The sequence below is a fragment of the Megalops cyprinoides genome, chromosome 1, assembly GCF_013368585.1.
Source record: "Megalops cyprinoides isolate fMegCyp1 chromosome 1, fMegCyp1.pri, whole genome shotgun sequence".
NCBI classification, from domain to species: Eukaryota; Metazoa; Chordata; class Actinopteri; order Elopiformes; family Megalopidae; genus Megalops; species Megalops cyprinoides.
Window position 1 is genome coordinate 23188064 of NC_050583.1, and position 24847 is coordinate 23212910.

The 24847-nt window shown below is 37.8% G+C and overlaps 1 protein-coding gene across 1 annotated transcript in view; it reads left to right on the plus strand.

The window, feature by feature from the left end:
* myocd (myocardin) overlaps positions 1 to 24847 on the plus strand; it is a 119756-nt gene that overhangs the window by 15978 nt on the left and 78931 nt on the right. Inside the window, exon 3 of the mRNA XM_036526185.1 lies at positions 15072 to 15153. The gene's annotated coding sequence lies outside the window, so the exon portion shown is untranslated. The remainder of the gene's footprint in view (positions 1 to 15071; positions 15154 to 24847) is intronic.

The window sequence follows — 24847 nt, forward strand, 5'->3', positions numbered from 1 at the left end:
ATGCTTTAAACACCTCCACTGAACAACTGGGAATCAAGACATGCTTGCTTTCCCCCTTTTTTCCAACCCTATTTTTGGAATCGCCAATTCTATACAAGGCTTGTCTCACCTCAGCATCCTCTGCACTTGTGGTGAGATTGCATTTTTCTCACACTAAGGTCAGAGGAATGCAATGCTTTGATACACTCTCATGCAGCCAGTAACTATTTCTTGCACTGCAAGTCACACAGTGCACTACAGTTGAGTGGGTGCTCATTGGAGGATAATCCTACTCTACTGATGTCATCTCAACACACAGGTGTCTGATGAGCCACAGAGTGCCTGAGAACGGTGAGTCAGTCACTCCCTGGCTGACCAGCCCACCCCTAGGACTGGTGGAACAAATCCAGTTTGTTCCACTGATAAGGCTCTCAGTCATTGTCAGCAAACAACACGGCTAGGATTGAACCTGGGCCACAGAGCTCAGCTTGAAAAAGCCCTTTTACGACAACCCTTTTCAAACTTGTCTCATTTAATAGTTATTTTTAAAAACAGCGTTCCATTGACTCCATGACTTGGTTAACAGGGTAACAGGGCACAATGGCTAACATTCAAGTTCTCTTTTCTAATTTCCTGGCCTTCATCAGAATGGTCAGAGTAGCAGTAGTAGTATAATTACTCACAACACCAAATCCTACAAAAATTTCTAAATTCTTACAAAGTCAGTTGAATGGCAAATGAAATCCTCAGTCCAAGAGAGAGTTTGTGGTTCAAACTCAACAAAGCAAGTGAAAACAACAAACTCTGAAGGAGTTACTGTATTCAGCCTGAAATAACTGATAAAAGTCTAAGAAGTACCTGAACCACACAAATGCTTACAGGAAGTGTCCTCTCCGTATTGTGAAAATCTGCACAAAATGTGGTTTTTATCCATTCGGGTTAAGGCTGTCGATGAATGACGTGTTCATAATGGATTCATAATGCACTAGATAAGAATGACATAAAAGCAAAATAAAGTGGCTGTTGAGGTTGAATCATTTTTAATCAGAAGTCATTTTAAATAAAAAAAATAAAGGTATAATGAAGTTTTCTTACAATGTAGCAAACAGAGACTTACTACATCCTGTTATAGTGACTTTCATGCTCCATTTACGTGCATAATCGTACTGTACTCTAGGTTAGATAATAAATCCATATGAAGTTGTTTAGCCTTATAAATTTCACCTTTAAGCACAGCAGCACCTCCAAGTAATAATTTGCTATTAGCTTATAAAACATTTAGGACAACTTTTTCAAAATCAATCTGGAGATTGTTTTAATGGCTGTACCTTTAAATATCTAACAATGAGGCATATTTCTTTTTTTAAAGATGGATTTTTACCCCATAAACTACATTTAATTAAACAAACAAAAGAGCTCTTTTGGGAGAGCCTAAAAGCAAATTTGGCACTGTGATTTAAAAAGCCCTTGTTCACTCCAGGTTTAAACACCTTGAGCAGACTACCCCTGTGCAGTTTTACATGTGACATTTCCTTTGTACCTCTTACAAACAAGACATTTAATTAGCCTTTCGTTTCGTTAGATTTTCGTTTACCTTGGTTTAAAATCATTGGCCTTAGTCTGCACCTAAACATCTGCTCACAGGGAAATGGACAGGATCACTACTATCAGGTATGTTGTAAATATTTTGCTCTAAGAACTCTCCAAAAACAGCACAACCCAATATTTACAGAAGACTTCTAAATATGAGTGTGCTGAAGATGAAGGAATTTAATGTGAGGTGAGGTAATATTTTTAAATATTGTGCTGTATTGTGGATATGGATTTTATGTTGCTGGAAAAATAAGAAGAGTATATAGAGCAAAATTAACATCAGATTGAAAATACAGCAGGATTAATGCCAAGTCCTTTCATTCCTCATGCTGTTCCCCGCTGCATTATTGAGAAAGGGCCTTTGAGGAACCTGTTCCGCATTCTACTTTTTCTGTTGCACTGTTGTATCTGGATGGTAGAGACTGCTTGTTGTCCACATTTACTGATGTCTACTTATCGTCAGATTACTGCATTGTGGAAAACAGGCAGTACTCATTTCTTAAAAAAATTACATTTGCATTGGTAATTTACAATGTGATGGTTACCAAGATTTGGCCTTAAAGCATGTTTGCATACAAACCAAATGAAGAAGGCTTTGCTGCAGCTTGAAACATTTATATTTACATTCTGGACGCTTTTATGTTTACATAATACAAACAAAGGGATGTAATTATTTTGGAATTATTGCAGACGAATATTTTGTTTCCATTTTGTATTACACATTTTGTAATCACTAACATGCGAGTGTTGTGTTTGTACTTGCACTTTGCTAGAGTTTGTAATTACCATTCAGTTATTCATTGGTAAATTCAAAACATTTGTAAATGATGCTGACTAATATTTAAATGCTTTTAAAGTCCAGGGGCTCAAAGGACTTTGAAACACATTTTAACATGTCATCACATGGTAGCTACAGAAATATATAGGAGTTCTTTGTGCTTCTTGGTTGCTTGCTAGTGTAATGCATATATTAAAATGATAATAATAATAATAATAATAATAATAATAATAACAATGATATGAGAGCATTATGCAATTTGTGTGTATGTGTGTGTTTGTGAGTCTGTGTGTTTGTGTCTCACTGATACAACAGACAATATCTGATTTACAATAATATCTTATTTAATGTTTCAGTATTTCCCTGTATGAACTGAAAATCTGAAGAAACTCAATCTACATAACACTGAGGATTACCCAGAGAGAATTGCCCTTGCTTAGACCAAAATAACAAAAACAAGTGCAGCAAGACTTTGTGCAGCATGAGTCTCTACAGTTTGTGCTTAGGAGACCTGAAATACACAATGACTCAGTGTAATAGCTCAAGTGCATTTTACAGTCTCTCCAGATCTACCTACAAAAAAGGAGTTCAAGCGTGGATCGTCTTTGTTTGAAGACATAAATGAATTGTTCTGACTAAAATTTATTACATTGTCTCCTACTCATATCACCCCTATTTCTCTGACAGTCTTCAGGGCTTAAATACAACAACCATCTCCAGATCACTAGGTTTAATAGTTGTTTTGGCAACAGGTGATCTCATGGTTAATTGGCTACAACGATATATCCTGTGGAATGCTGCTTGGTTCCTTTGTGGCCAGGTTGTGGCTGGATGATTCGCTGGCGTTAAGGAAGATAATTGAACAGCACTTGTGTGACACTGGACATGAATAACTTTAAAGAAGCAATGTTTTACTGTCATTTCACAACATTAACAAGAAGTGGAGAAGTTTCACTTTATATGTGATGAAATAAGTCACGCAGGGACTATGGTAGAGAAGATCAAGTTTAACATGGCCTCCTTGTAACGTGTATTGGAAGCTCTAATTTCACTTTTTTTACTAGCAAAGTAATGAACTTCACTTCGAGTGAGCACCCAGTATAGGTACATTAAGCTGCTGCCATATCAGTAGAATATGATTAAACTTTATAGTTCTGTAAATGTGTAATTGTGTTCATGTATTGAATATCAAATTATTACCAGCAGAGTTAGAATGTGTGAGTTTCAGTTTGAGATTTAAGATTCAGTGGTCAGTGATTACAGTGACCACTGATTCTATTTTAAACTTTCTGTATATATTTTTGAAATTCTTGAAGATTAACATTTGTTTTCTCAGGAATATGGTAGGGCTAAGGCCTTTGAACTAGCTGTAAATGTTGTTGTTATTTTCATGGCACAAGTTACTCTGTTAGCTTTTACGATTCTGTTGTAGCCTCTGTTGACATCATAAACCATTTCAGTTTTCATTTTATCAATTGTTTAACCCAAGTTTTAATTAGATCTGACAATGTTGAGAAAAGATTATTATTTGAAGTGACAGTATTACTTTCCTCTGCTGTTCTTCCCCTGAGGAGAAACTTGCTGGTGTGAGGTTACAGACGTGGAATTCTTTGCCAGGGGTGAAGTGTCACAGCTTGATGCACCATTTACGCTGTGATTGCATTAATTAAGATATTGTTAGCAGAAATGTGTTATGGGCAGTGATGTGAGATGTGTATTAGTCAGGTGCAGTGGTCTGTGAAGCAGTTGAGGCAGGACTTGGCACAAAGCTTTGTGTGGTTGTTTCAGAAACAGTGGAGCCTGCTGCCCAGTGTGATCTGCCACATTTTCAGGAGGTTAGCTTGTAGATTCATGCCAAAAGCATCCTGCGAGCCATCTGCTGTTGTGAATATGTGGGATTCATACCTTTTTGTTTAATTGTGCACTTTTCCTCTGTTCTCAAGGTGACCAGTGATAATGAGTAACATTAACAGTGACAATGAGTATAGTAAATGTGTATGTCTTGGATTTGGTGTTAGAATGTGAGAAATTGTTTTAAATCTGTCGACCAATCATAAAGCTTGTGTTTCACCTATTAAGAAGTGTACAGAGATTTGGGGTTCAATGATATGTTGTATGTTGTAAATACAAGTTCAGTTGGTATAGTCTGGCAACCTAACTTCTTTGGCATTTGCTATGATGCCCAAAGCATCCCTTTTTTTGTATATATTTTTTAAAGTGATGTGATAAAATGTGACTTTGGATACATTTACATTATATTTACATGTATGCATTTGGCAGAAGCTTTTATCCAAAGAGACTTACAAGTGAGGCAGAGTACAACACAAGTGAAAACCATACATGGAGTCCCAATATTGTAAGTGCTGCATGACCAGGTTTCAACAGTTAGCCAGTCAAGGTGCAAGCTACATGGTAGAAACTCAAGTGCATTAAACCATTATTTATTTTTTAAAAGGAAGACAGAGTTTAGGACATAAGAAATTGCTTTAGGTGGTTCCCGTGATCAGGTGAGTGTGGATGAGCTGTGTGTTCAGATGTTTTTTAAAAACAGTGAGGGATTCAGCAGAATGGATGAAGTGTGGAAGGTCATTCCACCATCAGGGGACAATGGCAGAGAAAGTTCTGAGTAGTAATTTTGTGCCACAAAGTGATGGGACCACCAGACGCTGTTCGGTAGCAGAGCGTGGCGATCAGGAGGGAACATCTATTGTAGTACAGCGTTCAGGTCGGTAGATGCAGGTTTGTTGGCTGTTTTGTGCACAAGCAACAAGGCCATGTACCTGATGCAGGCAGCTACAGGGAGCCAGTGCAGTGAGACAAAGAGATGTTACCTGGGCCCTCTTCATCCCACGCAGCCGCATTTTGTTTTAACTGCTGAGGCTTACTGGTGCATGCAAGAAGGCCAGCCAAGAGAGCGTTGCAGTAGTCCAGTCTTGAGATGACTGGACAAGGAGTGTCTGCTAAATGAATGTAATTTAATGTAAGAGAATGACATCACCAGAACTGCTGTTGCCTTTAATTTAACACCTGGTCATGTCTGACCTTTAGCAGGTGGAGACTAAAGAAAAACTGATTATTGAAAAAAATAAAAAAATATAATTTGTGTTGCTACAGCAAATTAACATGCTATGCATTTGCCAACTCACAGGCTTACCCAGCTGAACAATATTTTTTTTTTAGCTTTTCATGTCACTAGCTAAATCATTAGCTAGCTACTTAAAGCCAGCTTACACATTAGCCACCTAACGTGCTAGCGAGCTAGCTGGGGAATAATTTTATCTAGGTAGCTAGCTGAATTAGTAATGCGCTGCCCTGCTAGCAAATTTCATTTTCAGTCAGTTATCTTGCAAGTCCAGTTGTGCGAACAGATCTGGCATGAGATTTTGCAAGGGAGCGTGAGATCTTGAGATTAAGGTTGAAAGCATGAGAGTCACGTCAGATGAGTGACAGTTGTTAACCCTGAGCTACAATCTGTATCTGTGGCTACTCTAGCAGGCAATCTTTGACTCAGAGATGGTCTATGCGTGGCTGCTGAAACATGCCTCCTGTCAAGTCAGCTGCCCACGATAGAATGTTAAGATTCTGAATGTTCTATCCATGTTAGTTAGTGATAATTTTCTTGAAATAAAATCATAAATACATCAGAAATATTTTAGGTATTGACAGAAAATACAGTCCCATATCAGATGAAGATATTAACAGATTATTGTAAGCATAACTTAAAAGCTGTTGGCAGAGTTGCTACTCCAGCTCTACTTTAACAAAAGATCTGTGAACAGATTTGGCATGAGATTTTGTAAGGGAGCATAAGAACGTGCTGTTGAGGCTGAAAACATGAGAGTTATGTCTCTGTGAGAGTTATGGTCGCTTTGCACAAGCGACCGTCTATGGCAGCCTGATTGTGATGTTAGCAAGTGATGGAATGTTCAGAACATCCTATCCATGTTACTCAATAGGATCTTTTCCTAAATAAAATCATACGTATCCCAAAAAATATTGTATGTATTCCGTCAAAAAGAAATGGAGTCCCATAATAATTGAAGGTATTGGCCATGTGTTGCTGAAAAAGCTGTAGGGGGAATAGCGTACAAAAATTGGATGGAATAAGACAGAGAAATAACAGTAAGTTGGCCCATTATGTTGATCTTTCTTTCATCTGCAGACGAATTATTTTTATGTATTACTCAATTGTAAATCAACTGAAAATAACAAGGTATACTTTGCAGTAAGACCCCATAGTATTTTATCTCGTGTTGATCCATATTGATAAACTGTTATTATTTTTTTACTAAAAGTATATATTTCTGTAATAGTCTTCATTTGTGTTGCAGGGCCATACAACACTATTAAGCACTATAGTTACAACTAAGCCTGGCACCATGGTGGGGTTTGACTGGACAATGCCTGCCTAAATAGTCGTCTGGAGTTGGCCATTTTTTGTCTTATTTATTGTGTTTTATACAGTTCAACAGTTTTTTGAATCACTGTCATTTGAAGTAAACAAAATGGTTGTTATTTTTAATTTAGGAAACTTGAGTGGCAAGTTAGCTGATCATCAGCAGGTTGTGGAATTCCTCTGGTACTTCAACACAACATGTGGATTATGCAGGACTGCTGAAAAAGTGCTGACAATTTGGTGATATGTCACCAGAGACAAAAAGTACTTCTGGAAGGCAATCTGGCAGCTTTTTGCTTTGAATAGTTAGCAACCATGGAAAAAGCATGCTGCATGAGTGTAAAGCTCTATTAGTTCAACCGTCATCTGAAGAAATACTAACCATAAGGTTGCAGCAATATTGACAACTGTATTTTGAAAAATGTCCATACAATTACATTGAAACATTGCAAGGAATTGGCATAACTTGTCATAAGCAAGCTGTTTTGAAAATTGCCATGTCTAATTAATGTAGCTCATTTGTGAAACTCACTAGATGTCCTTAATAATATTCAGATACATTTGCTAACTATTCAAGCAAGCAAGCAAAAATAACTTACTAAATAACTAACCAGCAAAAAAACGTGCATAACAAATGGTCTAGCAGGCTAAGCGAGGTCTTCAAAACGCTTTGCTCATGTGAATCAGCCAAGATTGTTTTAGTGTCCTAAAGTTTTGGGGTTTTGGGGAAAATTACCCCAATGTCTGGTATGATGGTAATTTATGTCAGTCACAACACTGCTTCATGTCACCACTTTGGACACTACATAAGGTACAAGGTCATATTTCCCAGGACATTCTCAGAAGACATATTATGAAAAAAATAAAAACGCATAAGCATTTCTATTGATATTGCCTTAATGCACTTTTCCAAATAAGTCTCTTCCTCAGAAAAATGTTGTTTATCCACTTTGCAGTCATTTCCCACTATATGGACTAAAAGATTTCTTATCAGTGAGAAATGATTTATTTATTTGTTTAATTTATTTATATTTAGCATACTTGATGATATCAGCCTACTGATGGTGTACAAGTTTATTCTACAATGTGGCACTTTCTAATGTGCCTCAGGGAAGTTGTTGATGTTTATCCCTGATCTTTTTAAAGGTGGGAGCATTCCTTATTGCATCAGACACAATGATGCTAAACTGAGTTGATGTGTTTTGAACAGCAAAAAGGGTCTTCATTTCTTCTCCAAGTCCTTCAGTAGTTCCTTTATTATTGCATCATTTTCAGTGGCATCAGGCCACCAAACACACAGTGTTCACTGGAACAAACAAATTGGTCCAGTTCTGAAGTATGACCTAAGAAAAAATTTCTTAACGGTGTCATACAAAACCACAACTTAAATGTCTTTGCTTTCCTTTTTTGCACAAATGATGTGTGCTATCCTCTTGGCTGTGATGATTTCATCCCTAAGTGAACACAAGACCTAGAATGATAGCTTCTTATCTCTCACTGGCTGTGATAAAAGCCTCCCCTTGGAAACACTTGTGTATATAGTTGGTATGTTGGATAAGATGTTTTGTCTGAACAAACTCCTTTAAGATGATATTGCTTGGATAATGGATGTGTTTGCACCTAAAACTTGAGAGCACAAGCAATTCAGATTTTATTGTCCCTTGGGAGTTGGAAAACTGACATGATTATGCCTTCTTGCTGCCTTTTGTTTTGTGAATGCATTTCCAAAATTTAAAAATAACAAGTAGGTTGCATCAAATCCTCTGGTGCCATATTCTTGACAAAGGGTAGCGGAGTATAGCTGACAGTGGTGGGCTTTCTGAAATTGCTCTGATCAGGGTACAGCTGAAATCTCTGGGCCTCTTAAAAATGTAATTTGCTGAAGTCAACTGTTCCACTGTTTTCGCATTATTTTAAACAGTTTATTTGCAGATTATGCAAAAAAAAAAAAAAAAAAAAATATATATATATATATACACACACACACACACACTTTATTAGCTTCTTTCAAGGTTAGTGAATAACAAAGCCTATCAGTAGTGCAAAGTGGATGCTATCAATTTATGTACCAACTGTGACAAGAACATTTCGTTATTTTTATTGAAAAGTGAATTAATGGCTACTGATGTGATGTACTGTAAGTAGGCTATTGACAACTGATGCGTATGTGGTGCCAAGAAAGTTTTTAGTATGCTGGGCAAAATCTTGACTAGTGTGTAATTTCCTCTTAAACTGGCAAGAGTAGATGTACAGGCAATGTGTGTATGTTTAGGCCTTCTCAAGATTCCGAAAAAAAGAAAAAATACATGGAATTGTAATCATTGAAAGTGAAGCTCTCACCCTTTGGCAAAGTTTGTAGTAGCCAGGATGGACAAATATGGTGGTATGGAATGTGTGTATTTACATATTTGGCCCAGCTATATTGGGCATCCAGTTTCCTTCTGTTTATGTTAATTTCAGAAAAATTCTATTACGTAGCAAGCTATCTCATGGCAGTGTTTTGGGGGGAGCACTTACCAGTTCCTTGCTGTGTCAGCAGTTTACGCCATCCCATCCCATCTCCATCCCATCTTTTTTCCCCTTATAATGCCCAAACAACATCCTCCTGAGGAATCGGAATACACACACCGATTGTTCGTGCCCTGAAAATCGGTTCATGTGCACTGAATCCTGGACAAGCGCCACCAAGGGGCTATTAGGGATTTATCAACCACAATGACACGAAACAAGAATATGCCAGGCTTTGGGCCATGTCTAGGAGGTGGCTTAAGTTGACATGACAAATTTGTTACTGAATATTGCTAGCGAGCCAATCTTAACAAGCAGAAGCAAAACGGTAGCTAGCTATGTTAGCTAACTAGCTAGCTAACCACCTTTTTTTTCATAATAAAATATTCAATGAAAATGTTTTCTGTAAGTTAGCTACTTACCAGCACTTTAGCCAGCTCATCAGATCGACCACCTGCTTTGTTTCCCATGGGGCGTAGATTAAAGGAACCATTGACGGGGGGGGTTATTATTAATATTTTTAATTTAAAGAACTGAGTTATAGGCTACTGCTCCTCCAGGGGGGTATTTCAGAAAGCAGGTTTAGTAAGTAACTCAAGTTAGTTAACCCGGAGTAGATTGAAATTTGTGTTTTTCTGTTCCGATCAGATTAATTCTAATTCTAAATCTAGGTCAGTTACTGCAGCAATTTATAATCTGAAGCTAACCTGCTCGCTAGCAGGTTTACTTGAGCTAACCTGGAGTTACTCATCAGAACACCTGCCCAGCCTGCAGCATTTAGGTTGGAGACAGTTGCGTGACATGGCGTTCCCTTTTCTTGAGCCGTTTTCACATATGACCTCAAATCAGCGCAGAGAATCAGGTCTGGAAATTGGCCGGAATTGCCCTTTCACACATGTAGCACACAACAGGAGATTGTCCGTGACAGACACGTTCTCACCTACAGGAAATACTCCGGTTTGGTTTAGGTGAGGGGCAGCGCCTGGGTAGAGTGTGCAGGAGGCAGGACATGACGCAAAAACTATGCTGCAGAAATCGCAGTGGCTGTATTCGAAACCGCCTACTGCATACTATGTACTGCATACTACACAAGTATATACTGTATACTGCATGCTATTTTTCAGTGTAGTACCCAGTATGCGACCATTAATAATTACATTTGTAGTATGTTACATTGTCGCTTGAAATCATTGCGAGTTTAGAAACGTCCTTGCATTCTCACGAGTGAAAAGTGTTGACAAGTTCACGAAAAGCATTCGCGAGTTGAAGTGTTTTCTTTTCAATATCTTACCTTTCGGTGGTACGGGCACATAATGTGTCACAGAGAAGGAGAAGGCGAACATAGCTTTTGTACTTTTGGGTAGCCTATAAAACAATCACACATAGCCATCCAAATGGTGCTACCGGTACACATAATTTATTATTAATTATACATTTATTATAACAGGAATGTAAGTTTTTGTTGTTCGCTATGTAATGTTAGGTCACCAGTTCACCTATCTCACTATACTTATCACTATTACTTAGCTACAGCTTAGCTAGCTACTAACCAGATAATAAACTACTAACCAACGTTATTGATCATCGTAAGAGACAAGTTTTGGCAGTGTAACTATAGCTAACTATCTCTTTAACGATCATTGGACTCAAAATAGCATGTATTTGGATGTATCCGCAGTGTCAACGACACAGTGGAAAGCAATAAGACTACGCTCGTAGAAAAGACTACGAGGCAGATGTTTGTATTCTTCCGTTTCGCGCCAGTCGCATGACAGAAACGTCATCAACACGCCCACTCGCTCGCGGTGGATTCTCCGGAGCGTTGCCTGCCCTATTCACACATGGGCTCACTCCGACATGAGGCAGACTTTGTACTAGGGAGCTGGCAGAACGAAGTCCGTCACATGTCCGATCCGACTGATTCGGACATTTGCGTTCTCACATACAGCTCCTCCGGCTAAGGGCCGGATATGTTCCGGCGTCCAGTGCATGTGTGAAAGGGGCTTTGGTGATCCCGTCGACACTGCAGCCCAAATAATTCACAGTGCTTTACGTCGAGAGAGGGTGATTAGACCCCGATTATATGTTTTTAGAAGAGTATCTTTGCTTAAATTTTTTCTGCGCAATGAATAATTTATATGAACAACATTCTCCAGCCTCACATTTGAAATATTAAACATTGTGGATTCACCCTCAGTTCGGAACAAATTTTAAGCCTCAGTTTTGGTTGGGGAATTAGAATGTTTAATGTTAATGAACCTCCTCCCCGTCTACCTCACCACAGCCCCTTGCAGAATACTTCCTACATCCCTGCACTATGAATAGCCGGTATGCAGTGAAAAACACATGCTGTTAACTTCAACCACTGGGGGTGGATGTTCAGATTTCGGAACACAGAGGCCAATTTCAATGGTCAGAACATTCGGTCAGCGAATTAGGGTTGTGACCAGGCTCGCCCAAACAGGGTCTCAAAATCCTGTGATTCCCATGTCAGATTCCAAGTTAAATAAAAGTACCATTGTAACCACAACGTTCCACAAACACAACGTTCATGCTTTTAGTATATGGACATTCATTCAGGCTTGTCTCACTACAAGAACTTCTGCAGTCATGCAGGAGCACAGTGCACCATAGTTAACTGGGTGCCAATTAGAGGATAATTGCTACTCCACTGACACCGTCCAAGCAGCTCGCAAGAGTTAGACAACTCACAGGGTGCCTGAGACTTGTGAGACGAGGAAACTGTGGCTGACCTGCCCACTCCTATCCTCAGTGGAGCAAGCCCAATTTGTTCCTGACACCATGGGCGCTTCTGGTCGAGACTATGCTAGAGATGAGTGTCTTGCTCAGAAGCCCTTTGGACCTTGTTTTTAAAAGAAACTACTGTCCATGGTAAAAGTACAAGTATTTCTGAGACAGAAGGGGATTATATGCTCTGGCATTTCATGTGATCCACTCCACATTTCAGTACTCTCCTTCTGAGCTCCAGTCAAGAGCTTTGTTCTGAACTGGGGTGAATGTAGCCTCCTGCAATGACACTTGCTGTATGGGGTGTAATTTTTTATTTTGGCATGTTCCCTTGAATAGAATTTCTAATTCTAATTTCTGATTTCTAATTTTGTTTTTTTTTTTTTTTTGAATGGTGGTGTTGTCCTTTCCCAAGAAAACCATAAATGAAACCATGCAAAGTTTTCCAAAGCTTATTGAGCCTAAATCTATGAGTATTAATTTATATCAGCATTATTATGGTGTTTCTGTCTTTGTCATTTCCATGGTGGATGCATGCCAGCTCTCTGCTCTCCCTCCCATGAGCGAGACTGGGGTGAAACATTTCTGTTGGCATACACCGTGATTGACATTAATTGTGCGAACATTCTTATCATCTGAATTTAGCATGTTTATAGTCTTAGTGATTACGTGCATATTTACTTTGCAGTTTGTTTTTTATTTCTTCGGAAAGGAAAATGTTTCTCGATGAAGGTCACCAGATAACTTACTGCAATAAACATTGGAGGATATTAACTCTTAGTTGTTTCTTCTTTCAGAAAACAAGCTTTGCAATAATAACAGGTTACAGCGATAAACACACATACATAGATGGGACTTTTAGAAGGGGCAAAGTTGCCTGTTAAAGAATTGCAAATGCAAGAAGAACTAAGAGAAAAGCTACCCTGCTATGATAGTTATTCACATAGGATTTTACTGACCCCAAAATTTAAAAAAGAAAAATGTTCTTTATATTTTTAGCTTTCTAAATCTATGTGATTCCACCCCCCCTCATATTTGATTGAATTAATAGTTGAGCTAAGCCCAATAGCATTTTATTTTTTACGGAGTAAGATAGAATTAGCAAAAAATTAAATTAACATCTCCACTGGGGAACTATGGGCTGCTGAAATGATTATCATGTTTGTTTGGAGTTCTGTTTTCTGTTACTTTTATTAAAACGTATCCAGTTCTCACAGTGAAAATCTGATGCTATTATTACTTATATGAATCCCATTTCGCTCTTCTCATTATTAGAAGAAGGTGACCACACAGACTACACATTTATGAAATGTACAAATTGTTTATAACAGACACTCTCAAAACTTGTATGTAAATATAATATTGAAATCACCTTTACAGTATAGTACGTTCATCTGTGCATAAAGCACTTTAGATACAAGAGTAATGTTGAGCAAATTCACCTGTGTTTTTAGTCAGATGGAAACACAGTGGCAAAGCTATGAACATTGTTATCTTCCTGGACTCTCTAATAATCCACAAAAGAAATGAATAATAGTTCATGTGATGGCTTAGAATTAATATTGTTTATTGTCTGAGAAGAGTACTGAATTTGGAATAATGTGCAATATTAGACATTACTGTTTAAAAGTGGATGTAAGAAAGCTGTACATTGATGTGAATGGATCATTTGTGAATGGCCGATTGTATCATATTTTTGGAACATGAAATATGTCTACTTAGTCTTCATTTGTGTTGTTCTTGCATGTGATAAATAGTATTGTTCCTGCATACTACATTTACAGTAAGTGTAGAGCTCTCCCTCATATGCATTAAGTACAGTATATCCTAAACTGGGTTATAGTATGAGAGAGGAATACTGATTTACAAAAACCTCATATCCCATTGACTGACCTTTTTTTTTTTTTTTTTTTTAAGAAACACCCACATAGCTTTTCTACAGTTTCAGGGGTTGTACTATAGATGTGGTACAGCTTAGACACCTTGGTTTGAATTGATGTTAACATTACATTTAGGATGCCAAAATAAACCCTTTGCATATCATCTCACTGGGGTTGGCTGGCCTTGCTTTGGTCGTTGTTCCTCTGGTCAGTACCATATCAATGCTTCCTTTGGACTTATTGAGTGCCTTCAAGTTAATGGGTTGTTGTCAGGGAGAGATTCATTTCCTCTGGACATCAAGAACAAATGTATTAGATGGGTGCCCATGCCTTTTTTCACCTTTGCCTGAACTGTCAAATGACTGGCTTTTTTGATGAAGTTTGACTTTTTTATATTCCATAATGTACAGTATATTTTATGATAATAAAGAATACAGCCAGTATTATTAAACTGTAAAGTATTAATTAAGATGTTGTTAAAGTCTCTCACACTTTGGGAGAGAGAGAGCCGCCGATAGCAGTCATCAGGGGATGTCAGTGTGGTTCTCTGTGCCAAATAAAACAGTGAAAATTGAGTTAATCATTTACAAGTACAACTGAAGTGACGTTGTGGGAGTCTGACTTTGTTATTCGATCCATCAAGTCTCAGAAGCGCTCACTCGACAAATAGAAGAAAATGAAAACATTTCTCGTATATAAACCAATACTATGGAATTTGATTGGAATGTGCATTTCAAAATTGTGTTTTTAAACAAAATAAATTGTACCTAAAAATGGACTTTTTATAATATTATTATTGTAATGTTTATTTTTATTATTTTTCCAAATTAAAATATTTTCTCAAATGTGTTGAAATTTCGTTCATGAAGTTTTACTTCCGTTACTACTTCTTTTCTAAATGGATATACTGGCTTGTTTGTCATTTTTTAAAGTGAGTGCAGGGAACTAAAGCAGTCACCAGAAGGTTACACTTGCAAATCCCATGTGGGGCTCTACTGTTTTATGCAATTGAGGGTGGTACATTACCTGAATTTGTAGTCAAAATACTGCTGTGTAAATGGATAAATTAAAAATTATAAGTTCCCACACCGTAGTTATTGGCTCTAGGATTCAGATTTATTTGCGTAGCTGTTGGTAGCTACATAATGTGTCTGTTTGTATTGTGTTTGTTGCTGTGGATGTCTTATAGATGCTAAACACCAAACTGTGGTGTGTGTCTTCTGGAGTGGAGGACGAGATGTGAAGCTCCCTGAGGAATCATCTGTGGACAGGTAAGGGTTTCATGACTTAAACAGAAAATATGGAACATCATGCTAGTCATTCTAATCATTCTAGTCTTTGTGATACAAGACTTATGGGGAGTCTTCTCTGGTAGTGAGTGATGTGTTCAGTTCTTCTAATGTGGCTTTTGCTGTAAAATGGAAAATTAAAGTCAGCTACTGGTATTACATATTTACCGATAAAAGATAATAAGGACAGACTTATGTGCCAGCTATGGTAAAAGTGCAAGACTTTAATCTGCCTGAAACAACAAGAGATAATGTTAGTTGCTAAACTAAAGACCAAGGTGCCCAGCAGAAGGAACTTAACACTTTCTCATTGTAGCTTAATTAACAAAACCTTGTGCTTCTAAACTCTGCTACACCTACTATAATAATCACTGAAAGAGTGAACAGGTTAATTTCAGAATAATTAGGATTAAATGGGGTTGATTTACACAGCTTTATAGGTCTTCTTTATGTCCAGCCAAACGTAGTGGACACATTCTCTGTCCATTGACCCCATAACATCTATCCAAGGCCTTACTTACTTGGACCTTGTCCCTCTGCAAGAGAAGTGATGCCTTTGCCATTCCATCTGCAGCAAAAGATTGTGGAGTACAGGACACATGACAATTTGTTCTTGTAGACTGCTATATGACAGATGACATTATTTGAGGTTTTGTATACACGTGTGGAAGGACATATGATCAGTGTGGATCACATGTCATGGTAGCCTGAACACACTGGTGAGTTATTTTTCATGTATTTTATCTGCTGTCTCTGCCTACCCATTTCAGACCTCAGAGAGAATGTGTCATCATGTTTAAATAAAGTAAATATTCAAAATTGTATTGATAGTTAACTGGGCTATTCAATGTGACACAGCATTCTATTTCTATTTTAAAATTTCTATTTTAAAAAATGAACAGCCTATATAATGACAAACAATACTGATGTTACACCATGGTGTATTTTGTGTGTGTTCTGAGTGCAAGAGTTGCAAAGAAAAAAAAAAAGATTGTAGGTATCTTGGCAATAAATCAGGTGAAATTTTCCACAAGTATCAGAATTTTCATAGTGGTGATAGAGCTGTGGAACTGTGCTATGAACCTCACTTAAGACGGGTTTATACATATACACAAATAACATAATTTTCTCATTTGGTCTTTCTTCTTTAGCACTGCTGTGTTGGTCAAAGATTTCTGCACAATTAGTTATTCTTAACTGCAAACTTGACAAAATCCTGAAAATTTTTCTTTCTGAAAATGGTGATTTAAATATTTTTTTCCAATGCTTACATTTACACAGGAAATTGATTTAAATAGAAAGTAGAAAAATCACAGAAATCAAAAATGATGACTTCTGAACAACCTATTATCCTTTCTGCTGATTTTATCCTATGACACACTGTCGAACTCTGATCTTGTTCTTCTCAGTGGTCAGCCAGATATAAAGTCGAGAGCTGTGATAGCACAGACATGTTACAGAGAAGCGCAGATGGTCTTTACTACAGATGGGTCCAGCAGCAGCAGTCTTGTTTTTAAACTGCATGGCGTCAGGAGACCTATAACATCTTACTAGTTCCAGTAAAACATCCTTCTGGTTTTTGTATGTGTATGTTTTTTGTTTGCATTTCTTGAATTCCCTTAACTGGAGTGATGACTCCTTTGCAATTAACAACAGACTACACACAGATAAAGAAAACATGTTAAGCTGTCCCGATGTTGTTCTAGTGACGTCCACATTATTTGAAGAGGACAACCTGCATAAGGCTTTATCAGTGTGTCCATCTGTGCCATTTATTTCCGCAGGCCTTGTGAGATACATGTGTTGTAATGAAAAGAGATCAAAGGAATATGCTGTTTCCTCTATGTCAGTGTGTTAATCTCAGCATTCAGAGTGCAGTCCACAAGTGTTCCAGTGGGTCTGGAGGGGTCACAGTTAGGTGACATGTCTGGATGCAGTTCATAGAGCGGTGTCACATGAAGTGTTTATTGAAGCAAGTAAATGAAGATGTGAACTTTGCTTTGTGTTAATGCCAGATGTTAAGGCAGACTTAGTACAGCTACCCTCAAGAGCCATGACATAAAAACAATGCTTATGGGAATCCCCTATACTTTATTACTTTGGAAGGAGGATAGTGGACAGACTTCAGAATATGCAAATAACCATAGTAGTGGCTTTATGGGGGGGGGGGGGGGGGGGGGGGGAGTAGCTTCATCAACACAGAAACAGCAATAAACAGAATATCTTGTGAGAGCTGTCTTCTGGATGATAGATAAATGAATGTTGTGGTACAGAAATGATTTAATCTGTACTGTGTCACTGTGTTGTACAGATTGTATGTCTGTACTGTATGTCCCAGACATATTTAATTGAAAAAATTATTTGTTCAATATTTGTAGGTGTATACATATAGGTTGTATAAATGTAGGTTGTATACAATATTAAAATGAAGAAACGCTTTTTCGCTCTTAAACAAATTGTTCTTTACACAGGTCATTAACGACATACGTTCCACAGCAGGGTTTGTAACTTCATTTCTCAAGTGGAGTCGGAGGTTCTTGTCTTTATTGCTTTAATGCCTGATTTAAGTAATATTGGAATCATAAATTGACTCAGCTGTTATTGCAGTTAGATCACCTGATCTTTGAAGCACTTCCTTGAAGGAACTCAGGCCTTAAAGACTGAAGTTGTCTACCTCTGTGTCCTCTCAACCTCTCAATATTTACAACCACACATTTTATGGTGACTTTATATGGTGAAACACAATGTTATGCCTACTGCACTGTGGAGTGATGACAAGGGTCAGGATCCCACAAAAAGTATAGGTTCTTTTTTATGTTGAACATTGGGTGGAAGATATTTAAACCTCTCAATGATTTAGGATGTGCTGAAAATATTTCTTTTGTTAATTGTGTTTAAGAAAGAGTATTTATGAGGCTGTCTGTTAAAAATGATACAATATATTAATGAGTAGTTTTTCATTTATTCTAGTCATGGTGCGATATTTACTCACAAGGCTGTCATAAAACAAAAATCAAAGCTATCAGCATTGCTTATCCTCTCTCCCTGTTGTTTTTCCAGTGTAAGAGACTTAACTGCTGATAGCTTACTTAAAAGGGGAGGATTTTGCCATTACAGCACTACAGACTGAAAAAGTTTGGCACAAAATCTGTCAAGTCCCTTATTTCATCTAGTTTCTATCTGGATGAGCTCTCTGAAGTAAAGTGGGATGCGCCCACCCATGTTGCCTTCCATGGAAAGGGACAGTCTGGGACTCATGTCATTCCTATTGCACGGGAACACCCACAAAAAAATATGCTCCCTCTGTGAGCAATATGGAAAAAGTGATCATACCTCCAGATGACAAAACCATTAGGTTCTCAAACCACAAATTTAGATTTGAATGCAGTGCACAACAATAAATTATGGGATGATTATGAATCACCGTTTTCTGCAGTGGAAAAAGAGAATCATGGCCAGACCTGATTCCTTCCTGAAATAGAAACCAACTTAAGAAGGCAATAAAAAAAGGTGTGCACATCTGCATTGTTTTGTGTAACAGATGCCCTGGCTGTTAATCAATACCCATGGTAATCACACCTCTGTCCTCAACCTCAGTTTTATCTCTTTTCAGGAACATCTATGCAAATCCTTCAACATTATAGTGACAGGGGTGAGAGTGAAGTTTCTTTTTCATCAGATCACCCTAGTTAGCTCTTGACTTTGATGCAGGCACATTTGCTGTTCTAAGAGCTGTTTACATGTTTTGCAGCTGTTTTCATTTCTGGTGTTGTGTCGCTGGGTCCAGAGGGAATGTGTACTATGCGTCTGCTCACTCACGATCTGTTTGGACTCTGATTTACTCCTCCGGTTGTACTATTACTGAGGTCCTTCACCAAAACCACCTGTTTTGTCTCCTCTGTTGCAGGTGGTTTTCATTGTTGCATCTTCACCAGGTCCCAGTGTTGGCTAGGTCCCCAGTCGTATCTACAAATAATAAATACATCAGTTTACATTCATCTGCATTGTGATTGTTTTAAGATCTGATAACGACATCAGTCTCTAAAAAGTTCCCATGACAGAGTCATTTCAGGCATTGGGGCGTGTTCTGCCCCAGTCTTTTATTTTAAACTCTAAACTCATGGGAAAGCTATTTTTGCACTTCTTCCTCGCAAGCTTAGAAAATGATGCCAATGGTATATTAGCAGGTGCAATGTCACAATGAGCTCAAAATAGCCCATTGAATAAACAGAATGGTTCATATAAACAGAATTCCGAAATAGCTAATCGGTTGAAAATAAATTCAAGTTAAAGTTCCCTTCTAAGTAAATATAAGTTTAAGTCCCTTTCTGTAGAAATGTAGTTTCTTTTTCACAATAATTCATGAAATTAATATGCTTTTAGTTGTTTAGTGTGTTGTTCTCCCACAGCTTCAAGGAACTTGGTGCTTAAGAGTACGCAATAATTTTTGTAAGTGCACATGAAATCATACCTTATCTGTCAGCTGTTACAAAAATAAAGGGCAGTCAGCTCTGGTTTTTAACTGCAGCACAAAGCAATCATAAACAAGTGCAGAGGCCCTTGAGAGAAGAGTCACTTCGTTGTGCATGAACTGTAAACACAGTTGACTGAACCTAAGGAAAAAAAAAAACATGCATGTGCTGTTGGCAAGTTGTCCCTCATGTGTGATGCTTTCCATGGATTCCCCTCTGTTTACACTGTGGATATCTGCTGTGGGCAGAGCTGCCATTCAGACACAAATATTGATTTACATTATTTACAGTGACACTTTCAACATATTTTGTATCTAAGCATATTTGCACAGTTTTTCACTGTGTGCAGGTGTTTGTGTGACTGTGCAGTAAATTAAATATTATGGCATATACTTAACACTAGGCAGCATATGATAGAATCTATAGTTAGCTTACAACAGGTACTCTGTTCATGGTCTTTGCAAGCTTTTTGAGGTTTGGGTGAATTATGCATGGATAAAGTGTTCATTCTAAAGATTGTTTACAGTATAATAATGTAGATAAATATCAGATAAATTTACTACATAAATATTCTCACGACTTGCAAGTAAAAGCAGTGAACAAATATACATTACTGTGTCACATCTAAATGGCATAAATTAAAGAATCTTACAGCACTGTGAAGGAGAATCTTGTCCTGTGCCCCCCACCCCCCCCACCCCCTCCCCCAACACACACACACACACACACACACACACATTATGGGGTAATGGTATTTTAGACTAAATATGTATAATTTTATTGACTGAAATCTTCTCTTAACTTGTATTTACCATCTTCTTAAACAGCAGCTCTGTATTCCATCAAATGAATTTAAAATTGGATAATTGTGTGTCCGTGACTGTGTGCCAGGTAGCCAACCATTGGCTAACAAGCCTCATTTTTGAAATGAAGACTCATTTAATACAGATGTATGGGGAAAGCACAGGGGCCACCTTTTGAGCTGTTCGTTTGGTTGCAGCTTTAGCCATGTTGGTCCCCTTGTGTTAAAAAAAATGCTTTGACATTGATTGATTGTCCTTTGTGGTTCATTTGTGCAGTGCATCAGCCCCCACTGTAATATAGGAGATATATTCAACCAAGTGGTGATTGAAATCTGAAAAAAATTTTACCATATTGCAATATTGTGATGGAAACGGTTTGCACTTTGTGTGCACTGCTATTATTCTTTTTGATTTTAGGTTGCAACAAATTTGTTCACAAAAAATGTTACTCATCTTGCAGTCCCCAGTGGCAGACTCCACAATGACAACATCTGAGGTAACTTGTACTGAGTGATTTTTATTCAGCCCATTACAGCCTTATTTTTTAGATCTTGTATTGAATTACACAATTACATTGTCTGTTAAACTATATTGACAGCAGTTGTAAATCATTAGGTGATAGGTGTAACACATAACAATTGCAACAGCTCTCTTGCCAGTGTATTTGGTTTCAGGGGTAAATGTAATCACATGTTCACGATCATTTATTTTAACAAACTATTGCCTAAATTCCGCTGAAAGTTACCTAAATAAAAAATGAAATTAGTGGTAAATGAGTTATGGATCAAAGAAACTTGTAATGTCTTTATTGATTTCCAATCAGTCGTGGACATTATTTCAAAAATAAATCTTTGGATTAAAAAAGTTGAGGTCTCACACAAGGTCATCCAAAATGCAGTGCCAAAGAGCTATATTTTATTGTAAAATTAAAACAATTTACTAAGCATTTTAGTGTATATATCCCACTCAAAAATAAGCTTTATAATGTACATCAATATCATGGCCTCAATACCTGGCCAGCACTATGTACAACACAGGCAGAGACTTTGTTTTTAAGAATCTCTGATGCACTATGGTCTTGATGGTGCATTACCTCATAGCTGATGTAAGAATAGTTTGTGTTCATGTGTATGTGGGGGGTTGTGGGATCTTTCGATCAAACAGTCTCCCATAAAGCAGAAATCTTCATTTTCACTCATTCTAATCATGCTAATAAAAATATATTATGACATTTGAATGGTAAAATGTGGAGGAGAGAAAGAGAGGAGCTCTGGGAGCGCGGCGACCCATGTGACATTAACTGCCCCTTTTTGTCTTTCCCACACAGAGGGAAATGACCAAGTCTAAATGGCTGCTATATATAAGAGGGTGCTACATGCATTTGGGTGGTTGTATAATTCGTCTAGTATTACAAGCATTTTAGACAGGGGTTTCTCTTTTCAAATTTATACTGGTCTGATGTTGTGACTTATGGTCCAGTAAAGGTCAGCTATTAAAATTTTAAAAGTCGCAAATGACATACTGTGTTTGGAATTATGCTGAAACCCCAAACGTTACAGTACACAAATGAACTCATATACTAAAAACCTTTCAAATTTAGCATTGCAAATTAAGATGATTATTGAAATAAGTTCATAAAATACATGAATTATAATATGTACAACTACAACTAAGATTTACTTCCTTGATACTTCCTGTTCCTTTTTACAATAATACATGTATAAAATGATCAGTAAACCAATGAATAAAGACATGGAACTGGTTATGTCAGGATTTATTATTGCAAATAATTAGTGAATTAAAGAAATACAGGACAAACACATGCCAAAAGAAGACAAATAAGCCTGTATAGGTTGTGTGTAAATTAAATGAAGTTCCAAGCAAAGATTTGGGAGGATAACTGTCAGACAATCCTTAACCAAATTAATGACGTATGAACCCAGTCACAACTATAAAAATTTCCCTTATGACTTTGTTTCTGGATCAGCTGTTCACGTCATTCCCGTTTTCTTTTCCCTGATTGTGATGTCCCAATGGAGAGTCAACAATATCAGCCCATGGCCGGGTGCGTTCCATTTGCTGGACTACAGGGCAAATTGAAGTAACTAGTCAACAACTTTGACCCATGGCCGGGTGGGTTCCCTTTGTCGGATTCCAGGGCAATTTGAAGTACTGCTCTACCCAAATCAGTAACAACCTTCATAGTTTTCATTGTACGGAAATTCTTCTTGAAAAATTTTCCCATAATGACAATGTTGCGAAATGAGAAAGAATGAAAGGATGAATTCTTGTGGAAATTCCTATGGAAATAAAAGATTCAACAGTAAACAACAAACACACGGTTCCCACAATTTGACATTTTGCAATGTACCCAATGGGAAATACAAATTCCAAGATATAACAGCTCCTTAAAATGGTGCCAGTGGCCTGTACTCTCTGGACCCAGTCAAAGAGATGCCAATCACATTTAATGTGCTCCTGAGGCCAGAGGAATGGTGGCCGCACTGCTAAGCTATTCAAGAATGATATACCATGCTGAGAAGGTCACTGCTGTTACAGCTATTGAGCTGGTTGAAATGAGAGTAAATTCAAACAAGCTTCCTTATTCAACACTTTATTTAATTTAGTAATATTCAAATTAGTTTCATAATATTGCATGCGTGCTACTATTCATATTGTACAAAAAAAACTCATTTCAAGCATTTGCATATTCTTTGCAAGTCAAAACATTACAGTGTATCAGATACATTGTATTAGCTTAGTTTCAGTGCCATTTGTTTATGAGTTTTTCAGCTCACAATGGGTATATGAGCTAGGGATCACAGTCATTGCACTTTATGATGTACAGTGTGCAGTTTTTGCCCTTTTGAGTGCTTGTGGTTTAGTTTGCTTGTTTTATGCCCGTTCCCCTTTATGCAGCTCTTTCTTTGAATTGGAGGTAGCACATTATGCTCATCTCTTTGTGAAACCCTCTGCAGTTGCAAAGAAGCAGTGAAGTGAAAGAATGCTATCCTCTGATACTGTAGCATGCAGCCAACAGCTGTTTTTCACACAAGTTCACACAACAGCGAAGTACAGAGGACAGGTGTCACTCCATTGACACCATCTAAGCAGCTTATAGGTGTCGAACAAGTATCAGGGTACCTGAGAGCAGAAAGACAAAGAAATCCTGCGGACAAACATTCCTCTAGCCTAGGGGAGCATGAACATTTTTTTTCCATTGCTCTGGGCTCCCAGTCATTGATGTCACAGCTAAACCCAGGCCATACTAGTCAGCCAGTGCTCAAGATAAGTGCCTTGCAAACTGAACCACTCAGGAGCCCTCAGTAGCTTTATGTTTTTGTTTGTGACAAAAGGGATGAGACCAAATGTTGAATTTTTCCAAATATTTGACTATGAGCTCACGTATTGGTTCCTTGGCTCAGTATTCAAATGCTTGTTAATTAACAAAAGAAAAGAATACAAATCCAATGCTTAATTATGTCTCATTAATATTTTTGAGGGGGAGTGTAAGGACCCTGAACAAAGTAAGAGATGATTCATTAATATCATAATTTATTCTGCCTGAATGTGTGAAATGTAGATCTCTTTGCATTATTATTTGAACTTAATTCATTATTCATATTACTCATAAGTCATTATTCGTCACATCTTTCTGGCTGCCATGTTATGGTCACTTGTCCATGTGCCATGGCTGTGCCAGGTTGGGCATTCTGGCAAGACACCCGTGAGAAGGGGCAGTCTGGACATTCTGCTCCCACAGGATGATGAGAGAACGCGAGTCCGGCTTGTTTCCCAGCCGCTGGCTGTACACACACACACACATACACACACGCACACACTGGTCAAGCAGTGGAGCCTTTTCCTGCTACAAACTCTACCAGCTCCCCGATCCGTCCTACATTACTCTCTGGGACCTTGAGGGATACCCCTTAAACTTCAGTCCTCCTGGTCCCTTGTGTGTTACTCAGCCCAGATCCTGTTTGTTTTGCTTTCTTTGGCCAATGTGCTATCCCTTGCATTTAAAAAAGCAGAAGAAGCAAACAGTGTGAAAGGGCATAGTCTTTCATACAAATTTAGTAGGGGTCATTTAGTGCCGATTTGTTACTCCCTTGTCTCTTGACCCTTAAATCATGATGGAATTCCTTAACATTGAGAGCAGAGAAAGCAGAGAGCCATGATGTCCAGGGGTTTTCTCATTATCAGATAAGGAGGATATGCATTTATTACTCATCAGATGTTCCCAGTTCAATTTTTCCCAAACTTCAACATTACTGTTGTGAATCTGGCCTGAAAGGTTATTTTCTATTTGTTTGTTTCGACCATGTTTGTTGGTTTATATCTATGTAAATCCCAAATGTAAAAATATGGCACCACGTATGAGAAGTTACTGCATACTTC